The sequence below is a fragment of the Sceloporus occidentalis genome, unplaced genomic scaffold (genome assembly GCF_023333645.1).
Source record: "Sceloporus occidentalis isolate IW3139 unplaced genomic scaffold, rSceOcc1.0.p SCAF_5, whole genome shotgun sequence".
NCBI classification, from domain to species: domain Eukaryota; kingdom Metazoa; phylum Chordata; class Lepidosauria; order Squamata; family Phrynosomatidae; genus Sceloporus; species Sceloporus occidentalis.
In genome coordinates this window covers 4491762-4506430 of record NW_028316985.1, presented here as the reverse complement: position 1 = coordinate 4506430, position 14669 = coordinate 4491762, and the positions used below count along the sequence as shown (strand labels likewise).

Genomic DNA, 14669 nt, shown 5'->3' with positions numbered 1-14669 from the left:
TGCATATTTGGTGCATATGCAATGATTTGGAAAGGGAGTCCGTGAACATGCCCTTCCATTCCTTATTCCTATAGCGTGTGTTTGTGTACATGCCTTCAAGTCACCTGTTGACTTGGCATCATGGAATCACAGAGATGGAAGAGACCTCAAAGGTCATCCAGTCCAACCTGCTGCCATGCATGATACATTATCTGAGCACTCCTGACAGATGGCCATCCAGCCTCTGTATGAAAACCTCCAAAGAAGGAGATGCCACCACTTTCCAAAGCAACATGTTCCACTGTTAGACAGCTCTTACTATCAGGAAGTTCTTCCTGATGTTTAGGTGGGATCTCATTTTCTGTAGCTGGAATCCACTGCTCCCTGTTCTAGTAGTCACTGGAGCAGCAGAAAACAAGCTTGTTCCATCCACAACATGACACCCCTTCAAATATTTAAACATGACTATCATGACACCCTTTAACTTTCTCTTCTTCAGGCTAAACATATCCAGCTCCTTAAGTCACTTCTTATAGGGCATGGCTTCCATGATCTGTGGTGGTGCTATGGGTTTCATAGGGGTTTCTTAGGCAAGGAAGACTCAGAGGTGGTTTTGCCAGTTCCTTCCTCTGAAACAGAACCTACAGAATCTGGTATTCATTGGGGGTCTCCTATCCAAATACTAACCAGGACCCATCTTGCTTGGCTTCCAAGATCAGATGGGACCTGATTGATAGCTTTTTAAAATTTTGGACCGTGTCCCAAAGTGGATTCACCAGCCTAATGGGAGGTTTTTAGTTCATTTTATGGCATCAGTGGTATCTGGTGGTTGTCATATTGTTGGGGATGTTGAATCCTCTCTGGGTTTAGTCCAAAATTTAAAGAGGCAATCCAGGTTCAACATCTTATTCCACCTCCCACGCTCCATGGTTTGGATATCATACCTTGTTTAAAGTTTGGACCTCAGTGGAATTGAAGCCTCCAGCAGTCTCTGGAAAGTTACTTCATTTCTGCCTGGAATGACCAACTCTACTCTTTTGTGAGCCTTTAGGTGAATCAAAGGTGGCCCTAGCATGCCAGCAAGGGTTTTCTTGGCAAGATATGTTCAGAGGGGGTTTACCTTTGCCTTCCTCTGGGCTGAGAGAGTGTGACTTTCTCAAGGTCACCCAGTGGGTTTCCACAGCTGAGTGAGGATTTGAACCCGGGTCTCTCAGTCTCCTAGACCAATACTCAAGCCACTATATCACATTGGCTCTCCTGGTCACTACTGATACATTATCAGGAGATTTCATATCCTGATCATTACAGATAGGGAAATAAATGGAAGAGAAGACCTGTTTTAAGAGTGGGGTGTAGGGGGGCATTTTGATTTTTCCTCCTCTCTTCCCCATCAAACAAGGGGAGAACTGGAGAGAGAAGAACGACATTTTAAAACTCAATTCTTGGTGGAATAGTTCGTGTGTGTCTGCACGCTTGTGTGGCATTTCACCTGGACTCTGTCCATAAAATATCATTCATGCAGACAGTGAAAACCAATTAAAATAGATTAAACCCTTGAAGAGCCGGAAAACACTTTGTCATGGCTTTAAATGATGTTCCCATTATGCCGGTTACCTCCCTGCCAGCTGTTATAGCTCTAGGACAGGGCTATTCAATTAAACTGCAGGGTAGTGGGCTGGTTATCCTTCTTTCCGATTACCTGGTCGACAGTTATCACCTGTCTCAGAGGTTTTCTGTTTGGGGTGACTGCTGACATGCCAGTACTCTTGCTATTTGGGTGAACATGTTCAAATTAGGACAAGGGATAACTCCTGAGAGCGCCAAGATGGTGTAGTGGTTTGAGCATTGGACTAGGATGTCAGGAGGCCAAGGTTCAAGTCCTCTCTCAGCCATGGAAACCCATTGGGTGACCTCAAACAAGTTACATACTCTCCTCAGAGGGAGGCAGTGGCAAGTCTCCAATGAGTTTATCTGCTCAAGAAAACCCAAGAAGAGGGTCACCATAAGTTGGCATCAACCTGAAGGCATCTAACAACAACAAAGGAGACAGCATGGTGTAGGGGTTTGAGAGTTGACCTAGGATTCTGGATTCACAGTTCGAATCCTTGCTCAATCATGGAAATCCACTGGGTGACCTTGGGCAAGTCACACTCTCTCAGCCTCTGCGGATGGCCATGGCTACCCTGCTGTGAAGAAACATGCCAAGGAAACCTCATGATAGGTTTCCTTAGAGTCGGCATAGGTTGGAAATGACTTGAAGACACACAGCAAAAACAACAACAGCAAAGAAAATAATGCATGGTGTGGATAACACAGAATTTTTTCTATCTGCATTATCCTATTGCAGCGTTCAGCTTCCATGGCAGTGGCATGGAGGATTTGCTCTGGATTTCAATTTCAGTTTGAAAGGTGTTGTGCTTTTCTTGGGATTCAACACCCCAAATATCTCAAGTTCAGAATAATGAGACTCTCCCAAACAATGACATACAAAGCATCAGCTGCTACTGTGGTGTAGAAAACAGCATGCTGGGTTAGGTGATATCAGTCATCAGGGTTGCTGTTCTGTCCTAATGCTGTCCTAACCTTAATGGGGTTAGGGACACAAATTGAAAAAACACATATTTATTTTTAACCTGAGCAAACACCTTTCTAAGAATCTCTAGGTTCACCAATGCCAGTCTGTGGTCAACATCAGGTAGAGACTGACTATAGAATTGTGCTGGAAGACCCACAAATGCCCAGAGAAGTGTTGTTTCTAGGAATCTTTAGGTCCTCCAGCACGATTTGGTGGATGTTCACCACAGAGTCACACCGGAGGACCTAGAAATTCTTAGAAAGAACATGTTAATCAAATCCATGAATAATCAAATCTGCAAAAGTCAAATCCGCAAATGTGGAGGGCCAACTGTATTTAGAAATTATGCCATTCAACAGTGAGCTCCTAGTCACCATGAGTCCCAGCCAACTGCTTTGAGTCCTGGCTTTGGAAAAAGCAGGTGTGTAACAGAAATGTATAATGATCAAATGTCTTTTTCCCTCCCTTTCCTCAGCCTGTGGTGCGGCAGAGAGAGCAGACATTTTGTTCCTCGTGGATGAGTCCTGGAGTATCGGGGAGAGCAACTTCCAGTGGATCAGAGACTTCATCTATGACGTTATCCGGACGTTTGAAAATGCGATGGTGGGAAAGGGTGGTGTTCGTCTGGGTGTGGTGCTTTATGGAGATAAACCAAGGTGAGGCCAGTAGAGATTCATCCCAGCCTCTTGATGCTCCTGACATTGTTTTCCTAGGCTGCATCTAAACTGCAGCTAGCATTTCAGTGTTGAACTATGACATTGGAGACCAGGAGGGCTCAATGTACATGGAAACCCATTAGGTAACCTTGGCCAAGCCACACTATCTCAGCTTCAAAGAGGCCAAGGCAAACCCCCTCTGAATAAATCTTGCCTAGAAAACCCACAACAGGGTTGCCATAAGTTGGAAACAATTTGAAGGCACATAACAACAGAAACAACAACCATCTACGCCACAGAATTAATACCGTTTGATAGCACTTTAACTGCCATGGCTGGCTCCATGTTATGGAATTCTGGGATTTGTAATTTTGTGAGATATTTAACCTTCCCTGTCAGAAAGCTCTGGGGCCAGAAGAAATTACAAACCCCAGGATTCCATGAGATTGAACCATGGCAGTGAAAGCAGTGTCAAACTGTGCAAAAAGCCCTTGGAAAGGATTGTCATAAGTTGGTGTTCAGCATGAAGGCACATAACAGCAGCAGAGGAGGCAGTGCGGAGTAGTGATTTGAATGCTGGACTATGGGAAACCAAGGTTTGAATCCATGCTCAGCCAAGGAAAACCAGTTGTTCAGTTCAAAAAGAAGGCAATGGGAACCTCCGCTGAATAAATCTTCCCAAGAGAACCCTAGGATAGGGTGGTCCTAAGTCACTGTTAAGTTGAAGGCAAACAACAACCAACAAGGAGAAATTAGCTAAACCACATACTGCACTGTGTAAACTTACGGCACTATATAAATAACAACAACAATAACAACAATAATAGCTGCTATATGTTGTGTGATCCATTTCCATTTCCAAATTCCATTGACTTCTACATATTTAACAGGAGACCTGAAATGCATTTTCTCCTATCAAACCATCCCAAAGCTCTTGTGCTGATGTTGATCCATAACCTAAATATTTGGCAAACATCCGGTATTTATATTTGACATTTAGTCAGTTTAAATTTCATTTGCATCTGATCAGTGGCCACATTGATTTGGGGGTTCTGGGAACTATAATCCAAAAAGAGTTACTTTTCCAAGCTCTGCATCTGGCCCTGATGCCTGGTTTCAGTATTAGACACTTCACTGTTGACATTTGTTAGTATTTGACGGCCATGACACAAATGGCGCTTAATATCTGATAATACGTGGTGACATTTGGTGTCAGTTCCTTGGATAGTTAACATGCCATGGTGTATAATTTTTGTTAGCATTTGATAGCTGACACGGAATGGTATTGACATTTGTAGTTTTTAATTGCTGACATGAACACTGTTTTGTGCCATGTCATGTCATGGCAGACTGTTTATCCATCTAATCCAGTATTGTGCACTGTGGCAGCAAGGAACTGCCAGCCATTGGAGGACTATTGAGCTACTAGATCTCAGGGTTTCCAGATCTCCAGTTCTCAGCGGTCCTTTCCAGACAGGAGACAAGGATGCAAATTCTCCAGGTTTAGGTTAGTTCAGCACTGGGCAAAAGAAAGAGCTGTGTGCAAATCTCCAGCCTAACTGGTACTATTTCCAAGGCTTCATGGATTTGTTCCTGCAACTTGCAAAGACATTCCAGGAGGAATATCTAACTATTTACATAGTTAGCATCCTCCCTCCCTTCCAATCATTGTGGTGCCAAAGTACCTTTCTACTCTGGACTTACTTTCTGGCTAGGAACCTCTGTATGTGTGTGCCTTCAAGTCGTCCATTGGTGACCCCATAAGAGGTTGTTCTGCCAGTTCCTTCCTCTCAAATATAGCCTACAGCACCTGGTATTCACTGGCAGTCCCCCATTCAAGTATTAACCAGGCTTGGCCCTGTTTAGATTCCAAATCAGACCTGATCTGGTGCCTTTAGAGCAGGGGTCGGCAACCTACGGCCTGCTGGCCACATGCGGCCCGCCGAGCCATTGGGACCGGCCCCAGCTTGGTCCTGCCGCCGATTGCTGGCACCTTGCCTGCCACCAAAGGCCTCGTGGGGCCATTGGCCTCTCACACAAGCGCGCGGGGCCTTTGGCGGCGGGCAAGTGGGAGCAAAGGCCCTGCGTGCTTGTGCAAGAGGTCAATGGCCTCTCGCGGAGGCACGTGGGGCCATTGGCCTCTCGCGGAAGCGCGCGGGGGCATTCGCCTCTCGCGGAAGCGTGCGGGGAGGAGGAGGAGGAGGGAGGAAGGAAGGAGGAGGAAGAGGAGGAGGGAGGAAGAAAGGAAGGAGCAGGAGAAGGAGGAGGAAGAAGAAGAACAGGAGCAGCAGGAGGAGGAGGATTTCCATTCCATTTTTACAGGTCTGCTTTGTTTTAACAATGATGATGGTGATGGTGATGATGATATGAGCCAGCTTCAGAGGCACGGCCAATGTAAGTTGCTGTGATTTTTATAAACGTATGTGCAGTGAAGAAAAACCACAGTCCCTTGACCAAGTACACACTTCTGAGAAGTACAGTTGAAACCAAGGGCAAATCACTTATGAGACCACCTTGACATGTTCAATATGCATAGTCATGTGAACCCATGTTCAGTGTGAAACCCAAAGAGTTTGGTTATGCAATAAGCCTCTGAAATATGCAAGAGGCCATCTTAAGTAAAGCCATGTTCAATGCCCAAATGTGCTGTTTGGAATGGGGGGGGGGGGTTGGCCAGAAAGGGAAGTACATTTCTGCCATCTGTCTAGGAATAATGCCCAAATGTCCTCCATTTTGATCATGCCTAAGAAACATGCATTTATATTAACATTTTTAAAAAACCAGCAAATTTTTTCGCATGTCCTCCATTTTTTAAAAAACGTGTCCTACATTTGAAAATGTTGTCCTATATTATTTAATTATTTAATTATTTATTTTTGGCTCTCCCCCCCCCCCCCCGCCGTTGTCTGGGGGACACCAACCCGGCCCCCAGCTCAAAAAGGTTGCCTACCCCTGCTTTAGAGTAGTTCAGTAGCTCAGGGATGTGTGTCTGTTTCCACTTTCATGTCAGCTGTCAACCTATGCTGACTCTGTGAATTTCATAGTGTTTCCTTAGGCAAGAAAGGCTTAGAGGTAGTTTTGCCAGTTCCTTCCTCTGACATATAACCTACAGCACCTGGTATCTGTTGGCAATCTCCTATCCAAGTACTAAGCTGGGCTTAGCTTCCAAGGTCAGATGGGATTTGGTACCTTTAGGGTATTTAGGCCCTTATCTCAAACGATAGATGGTTAATATTTATTTTTCCAAGCTTGGAGTTTAAGTCTTTTCTAGACTAGACAAGTTTAGACTACATTACACTGGCAATGGTCACCCAGAGGACCCTTTTGTTAGCTGTCCCCAGACTGTGGAATCACCTGCCGGAAGAGATATGACAACTGAATATACTATCTGCGTTTAAAACAGCATTAAAGACCAGTCTCTCTTCCAGCAAGTCTACCTAATCGATCTTAAACTATGAATTTTAAATTGGTATATTTTTTTTTATGCCTGGATGATTTGTAATGGTTGAATCTTATGTTTATGTGTTTTAACTTGTGTGTTTTATGTTTGTATGAGTTTAGTTGTTGCTGTGTGCCTTCAAGTCACGTCCGACTTAAAGCAGCCCTAAAGCAAACCTGTTATGGGACCTTTTCACACCAGCTCAGAAACAGGATTTGAAGTAGATCTTAAGTAGAAAAAAACCACAAATGTGGGAGGTTTTTCACACAACGTTTCTGCTAACCAGAAATAACAAGAAAATAACATGAACATAAAGGGGACAAAAACGACACCTTTTTACTTTTGGAACGTCTCTGAAGATGCCAGCCACAGACGCTGGCAAAACATCAGGAACAAACTCTTCTAGAACATGGCCACATAGCCCAAAAAAACCCACAAAAACTATGGATGCCAGCCATGAAAGCCTTTGACTTCACATTAAAAAGGTGTTGTTTTTGTCCCCTTTACATTTGCTTTATTTTCATGTTATTTCTGATTTGCAGAAACGTTGTGTGAAAAACCTCCTGCATTTGTTGGTTTTTTTCTGCTTTAAATCTACTCTAAATCCCATTTCTTAGTGGGATTCCTCTAGTGTGATAAGGTCCTCAGTGTTTTCTTGGCATGATTTGTTCAAAGGAGGTCTGCCATTGCCTTTCTATGATGCTGAGAGTAGATGACTTGCCCAAGATAACCCAGAGGATTTCATGACCAAACTGGGAATCTAACCCTGCTCTCTAGAGTCACAGTCCACCATTCAACCCACTATGCCACACTGGCACTCATGTTTAGTTATGTATTGTATTTTAATCTTGATTGTACCCTGCTCCGAGCCTTGGGGAGAGGCAGGTAAGAAATAATTTATTATTATTATTATTATTATTATTATTGCTCTGTTCATCAAATGAAGGGTTGGCAATTTTATTCAAATCTGTGATTGATGAATACCTCTAAATGATAACAATTTTCTCTTTTCTTTTCCCTGTGCAACTACCAGAATAAGCATTGACCTGACGGATTATATCACCATTGAGGAGGTGTTGGTGGCAGTCCGGGACTTGGTCTTCAAAGGTGGCGATGGTGGAACGGGTAGCGCCTTTTCCTTCCTACTTGAGACAATGATCATCACAGGAGCATTGAGAGGAGATGCAGCAAAGGTGAGCAAATTGGAAACCAAATAGAGTAAATTCAGGTTTTTAAAAACCAGGATGGGCCTGAGTAGAGTTTAAACAGTGCAATGGCTCCACCTGCAGTCAATGAAAGGAATAACCTCAATAAGGCTGCATCTACACTGCAGAAATAATCCAGTTTCATGCCACTTTGACTGTCATGGCTCCATCCTATGGAATCCTGGGGTTTGCAGCTTGCTCTGGCATCAGAGCTATCTGACAAAGAAGGTGAAATGTCTCACAAAAGTACAAATCCCAGAATTCCATAGCATTTAAGCCATGACAGTTAAAGTGGTGTCAGACTGGATTATTTCTGCAGTGCGGATGCAGCCCATGTCTTGTGCCTGCCAAGTCAGCTCTGATTTATGACACTCCTGAGGTATACTTATTGAGATGTATTCAGAAGAGCTTGGCACTGCCTTCTTTTTAAACTGAGCGAGGTTGACTTGTCCAACGCTGCCTTGTGAGTTTCCATGACTGAGCAAGGATTTGAACCTTGGTCTTCTAAAATTGAAATCATTACACCACGCTGGCTCTCATAAAAAGGTTTGTAAAGACCCTAGTCTTCTTGACAGGGTTTATTCGGAGGAGGTTTGGCAATAACTTCCTCTAAGGTTGAAAGAGAGTGACTGGTCTCTTGGAGTCCTACTCCAACATCCAAGCCATAAGATGATTTTGGCTCTTTTAACTAAGTTTTACATCTGTCAAATCATCGTTTGTGCTGGGATGGAGAATGCACTTGGTTTAAGGGGCAATTTTCTGCCCTGGGCTCTTCCAGAGATCTCACAGACTGCTCAAAATGCCATGATGATGATGATGATGATGATGAGTGTGTGTGTTTCCAGTTTATGGCAATCCTAAAGCGGCATTTTCATGGGATTTTCTTGGCAGCAGAAGGCAATGGGAAACCTCCTCTGAACAAATCTTGCTAAGAAAACTCATTATAGGTTCTTCTTGGGGTTGCCATAAGTTGGAACTGAGTTGAAGGCACACAACAAATGGGGAATTGCAATGAAATGCTCTAGCAAGGAAGTCTAAGTACCTCACCATTGATAAAATGGTATCAAAGTCCTATAATCGTGTCATTTGGATATACTCAAAGTAGGGATTATTACCCTCTCAGAACTATCTTGCCCACACATAAGAGGCAAGTATCAGCAGACATGTAGTACAGAAAGGAAGAAACCTTAAGAATTTGTTTCTAAAATGTGAATCCTAAACAAGTCCATTAAGAACTGTATGTGTCCAAAGAAGAGTTATTTTGGAAGGTGAGAAGGGACAAAGACTGGAGTAGTGGGAAATAATGTAATGGAGCATCTGGAATCTGGGAGAGGAAGGTCTCCATATTTATTTTGCTATTTTTAATTAAACTGTGTTTCATTGCAGGTAGTCGTTTTAATTACGGATGGCAAATCTTCTGATTCGGTCGAGGAGGCAGCCGGGCTCCTTAAGGATGCAGGTGTCACCGTGTTTACAGTCGGTACGTTTGGTAGAAATCAAGGTGCTCAGACTATAATAATTATTATCATCATGTCTTCACAATACTCCAGGGTGGTTGAACATTTTGGGTACCACCAGGGGACCATCTGGAATGCTGGCAGAAGGAAGGGGTAATGAAATGAAACAATTTGTGAGAAGATCAACAGATTTTTAAAAAATCATAAAATGAAAAGAAAAAAGAAAAAGACAAGACAAGAGTAGAATAATAACAGAGATGAAATTATGGTAAAAATAAAGTAATACTAAAAAAGTGAATCTAATAAGACATTAATATCAATATATAGTAATGAGATGGTAATAATATGGAAACTATAGGGCAAAATCAATGAGATGGTTAAATGAAAGACAACAGCGTAGAATTAACACAAATAGGCAAAATAAAGTCTGTATGGAAGTTCAGTAAGTGTGTGTGTGTGTGTGTCAATACTGGTAAATGTTGATTATGGTGGTCAATGAGTTTGTTCATGTAGCTCTTTGTAATGCATTTGTTTGTAGTTATATGTATTTGTTAATCTGTTTAGTGTTTCTTTTATATTAATAAATAAAGATTTTTTTAAAAAAAGATGAAATGTGGCCAAAAAACCCTGAGCCTGCAATGCTCTGCTCTCTCTTCCATTGCATTCCCTCTTCCCATTAGGGATAAACAATGCAGACCGGAAGGAGCTGAGGAAACTAGCATCGGACCCTGCAGAGGAGCACATGCTTTACGCCCAAGACTTCCACCAGCTGGGCAGCCTCTCCCAGAAGCTCTCCAGAAGGCTTTGCATCACTGCCTCAGAGCCTCCACGACCGGCCAAGCCAAGAGCCAAGGGTGAGTCCAAGGATGCGTCACTGATGTCCATTAACTCCAAATAAGTCCACTGAAATGGATCTTCTCCATCTAGGGGCAGGTTGAGATACACTGTGGCCCTATGTTTTTTGTTGTTTTTGTGTTCTGAGTGTTGAACTAGGACTTCGGGAAATTGATTCTCAGCCACAGAAACTCACTGGGTGACATGGGGCAAGTCATAGTCTCTCAGCCTTAGAGAAAGGCAATGGCAAACCTCTTCTAAATAAATCTAACCCCCTTCATCCCAGAGACCTGGTGTAGTGATATGAGTATTGGATCAAGTCTAGACTCCAGGAGACCAGGGCCTCATTCCCACTTACAAAAAAAGTAGTTTGCGATCCAAATCGATGGATCAATTCAATAGCGGAGCATGGTTCCCACTACAAAATAACTCACTTGTGGTTCACATTCATGAATGAATCGGTTCAAAATGGACCCACTCCAACCGGCTGAAGGACAATTTTAAATCAATCCCGGCCCACATCTGGTTCACACTTGTGCAGAATTGATTTATCCAAAAAGACACGGAAAACATCAGTGTCAAAAGACGTGGGTTAAATGGGTCTAGCACATAGCCCCCCTTCCCAAATTGCTTCAGTGACTTGATTTAAATGGGAACCAGGGTAATTTGAACTGGTTCAAACTGAATTGCAATCCAGTTTAAAAGGTAGTAGGAATGAAGTCCTGAGTTCACATTCCTGCTTAATCATGGAAACCCAATGGGTACATTTGGGCAAGCCACACTTTCTTGCCTTAGGAGAAGGCAGTGGCAAATCTTGCTATGAAAACTTCATGATATGGTCTCCATAGGTCAGAAACAACTTGAAGGCATACAACAACAGCAACATTTATGTGTATAGATGCACATTTGGAAATAGCTATCATGGTTTGCCTAGAAATGCATCTCACTATTGCAGGAAGAGAGCCAGCATGGTGTAGTGGTTTGAGTGCTGGACTTCCCTTGTTTTCCTTGCAGTGGAGAAGATAGTCAAGCCCCGAGACCTCATTGTCAGTGAGCAAAGCCACAACTCTCTGAGACTCACATGGACGCCAGCTACTGGGAAAGTGACTGGCTATCAGGTCCTCTTCGATTCACTCTCAACTCCTGGCCAAGCTGCTCCAGAGGATCAACGATTGGTAGGATCATGTTGTCAAAGTCTGATGGCTCTCTTGAATGGGGGAACATTCTCCTGAGTGGGACACCAAGCCCTTTCACATCACACAGATATGGCACTATGATTCCCCTTTTGCTGCCATGGTTCCATCTTATGGAATCCTGGGATTTACAGTTTAGGGAGGGGTACTTAGATTTCTCTTCCAGACATCAATAGGGTCTAAACAAACTACAAATGATGGCACTCTCTAAATATCTCAACTGCTATCAAAGAGGGGAGGGTGCCGGTTTATTCTCTGATGCCCCAGAGGGTAGGACTAGGTCTAATGGTTTTAAATTATAGGAGGGTAGATTTTCATTGAACATTAGAAGGAACTTCTTGACCATAAGAATGGTTTGGCAATGGAACCAGTTACCTGCAGAGATGGTGGGATCTTGTTCTCTGGACATCTTTAAAAAAGAACTTCTTGACTGTAAGAGTGGTCTAGAGGTAGAACCAATTACCTAGAGAGGGGACGCGGTCTCTTTCTCTGGTTATCTTAAAAAAGAACATCTTGACCGTAAGAATGGTTCGGCAATGGAAACAATTACCTAGAGAGATGATGGGGTCTCTTTCTCCAGATATCTTCAAACAAGAGGCTGGACAACTGCTGGGATGCTCTAGCTGGGGATCCTCCATTGAGCAGTGGGTTGAACTCAATGGCCTTATGGGACCCCATCCAACTCTATGATTCTATGATAATGGAGAATATCAGATGGGCAAAAGTGATATGAGAGGAGTGGGATGCTCCTGTCACTACGGCACCATTGCTGCAAAGATTGTCACATGATGTTCTGCAATATCGCCTCATCCTGTCCTTCTCCCATCAGTGAAATGGAATGGCCCCATCACTTTTTATTAATGGGAGTTTCCTGTTAATGAAAAGTGATGGGGTCATTCTACTCCACTGATGAGAGAAGGACAGGATGAGAGCGACATCACAGAAAGTTGTGTGATAATCTTCCTGCAATCGCATGGTAATGACGGGAACATCCTGCTTCTTTCCCATAACTTTTGTCCATCTCATAATCTGCAATATGAAAAGTCAAGATTCCATAAAGTGTTGCCATGGCAGTTAGAGTGGAATCATAGTGCTGTAATTGTGTAGTACAAAAAGGGCCCAAAATCAGGATTCCATCCTCCTTGTGTTTTGAGATACCCCAGTGAAAGGAAACCAGCAAAAGTATTCATGTGTGTACATATGCTCTCTTCCCTTTTTGTGTGTATGTATGAGCTGCATATGACAGATTGTTTTGGATGCCAGCAAGAGCACAGTGTTGGTGACAGAGCTGAAACCTAACACGAAATATTTCTTCACCGTCTTGGCTGTCTACGCGGATGTTCTCAGAGAGCCAGCGACTGTCAAAGGGAAAACAAGTGAGTTTGCCCTTTTCAAACTCACCCTTCCGGATAGTTTTACACACACACAAACACACACACACACACACACACACACACAGACAGACACAGTTAGTTGCTCTCTCCTGTTGACAGGACTGGTACAGCAAACCACTAGCAAGCAAGATTCAGACTCAGAAGTGTTTGATTTATGGCTATTCTTATTCCATAAAAGTGGACAGATATTTAATTGCCCGATGCAAATATTAGAGATATTAAGTAGGCAGTGATGGTGTGATAAGGTACAAGAGATGGGAATCTTAGCAGAAAAAGGTTAACACATTATATTAATCATTAATATACTTTTTAAAAAGTCTAATTCAGTGGTATTTACATTGGAAAGGGGGCGTTTTGACAGTTAAGTTAATTGTAAAGCAGTCTTTAAATTTATGTTGCATTATATTTTATTATTTTGAGATAGAAGGAGAAAGAGGGAACAGATCAAGCTGATAAACTCAAAGGGCTCTTTGGTCGAAAACACGCTCCAAAAATAATCCACTTTGAGACCGCTTTAACTGCCTTGGCTCAATGCTAGGAAATTCTGGGAATTGTAGCTTTGTGAGACATTTACCCTTTTCTGTAAGAGAGCTTTGGTGCCACAATAAGCTACAGTTCCCAGGATTCCATAGCATAGCCAGGGCCATTAAAGCACTCTCAACTGGATTATTTCTGCAGTGTGTTTTGGACCAAAATCTCTGAATTTGTGCCATGGAAAGGTGGCAGCTGAAGTTTCCATGTCTTTGGGGCAGTGAACTTCCAAGGTGCAATCTGAGATGCTGAACCTCAGTTAACACCTTGGACAGCTCCTTTAAAAGCCCTTGTTGTTACTGTGTTCCCTCAAGTTGTTTCTGATTTATGATGATCCCAAGGTGAATCTATCACAGAGTTTCCTTGACAAGATTTGTTGGGAGGGAGGGTTCCCATCATCTTCCTCTGAGGCTGAGAGAATGGGACTTGCCCAAGATCACCCACTGGGTTTCCATATCCAAGCAGAGACTACAAATCTCCATATTCCCCGACCAATAAGGACACTGGCATTGCTGTGACTGGGAGATTCTAGGTACCTTAATCCAAAATAATCACCTTCCCAATCCTGGCTCTGGGATTTCAAGTCAGTACATTGCTTGGGAAATTTCTTTGCACCGTCCAACAGCTGCAGACTAAACTATATCGGAAGTGTTGCATTGCGCCTCAGAGGTAGCTGCTTCTGGTTGGCAGATGTGTTGGGAGAGGTGTGGATTTCAGCACATCTTAAGCTGCTTTGCCTGAGGGAGGCTTGGGAGCAAATTGTTCTTTCTCAGACATGTCCGTCTGATTTATAATCCCGTCTTGAGATATTCCCCTGAATGGAAGGCTCAGCAAATGTTTGTATGCCACTCTGATTTCACAAGGTATGTTTTATGGCATAGGCATGGGGTCTAGGATTATTACGATTATATCATACAATTGTGGAAGTGGAGAGTTGGAAGGGATCCTGAGGGCAAGGCAGGCCAGTCCCTTGCTGATGGAGGAATATCACCCCTAAAGCATCCCTGACAGGTGGCCATCCAACCTTTGGTTCAAAGTCATCAACAAAAGAGGGTCCACCAGTTTCTGATGGAGTCTATTCTACAGCTAGTACCGTCACAATGTTGTTGTTGTTGTTGTTCCTCTTCTGCTTCTTCTGTTTCAGCTTTTCCTCTTTTTCCTGATACTTCTGCTTCTTGTTCTTCTTTTTCTGCTTCCTCTTCTCTTGTTTCTCCTCTTCACCCACCTCCTCCTCCTGCTTCTTCTGCTTCTGCTTCTGCTTCTGCTTCTACTTCTGCTTCTGGTTTGTCTTCTTTTTCTCCATCATCATCATCATCATCATCATCATCATCATCATCATCATCATCATCATCATTTTAGGTGAGAGAGTAGGGAGGGTTCCAGTCTAATTTTTCTGGAGAGGGATT

General features: G+C 43.2%; 1 pseudogene; it reads left to right on the top strand.

Moving 5' to 3' along the window:
* Nucleotides 1-14669, top strand: part of LOC149311603 (uncharacterized) — a 119889-nt pseudogene that overhangs the window by 6841 nt on the left and 98379 nt on the right.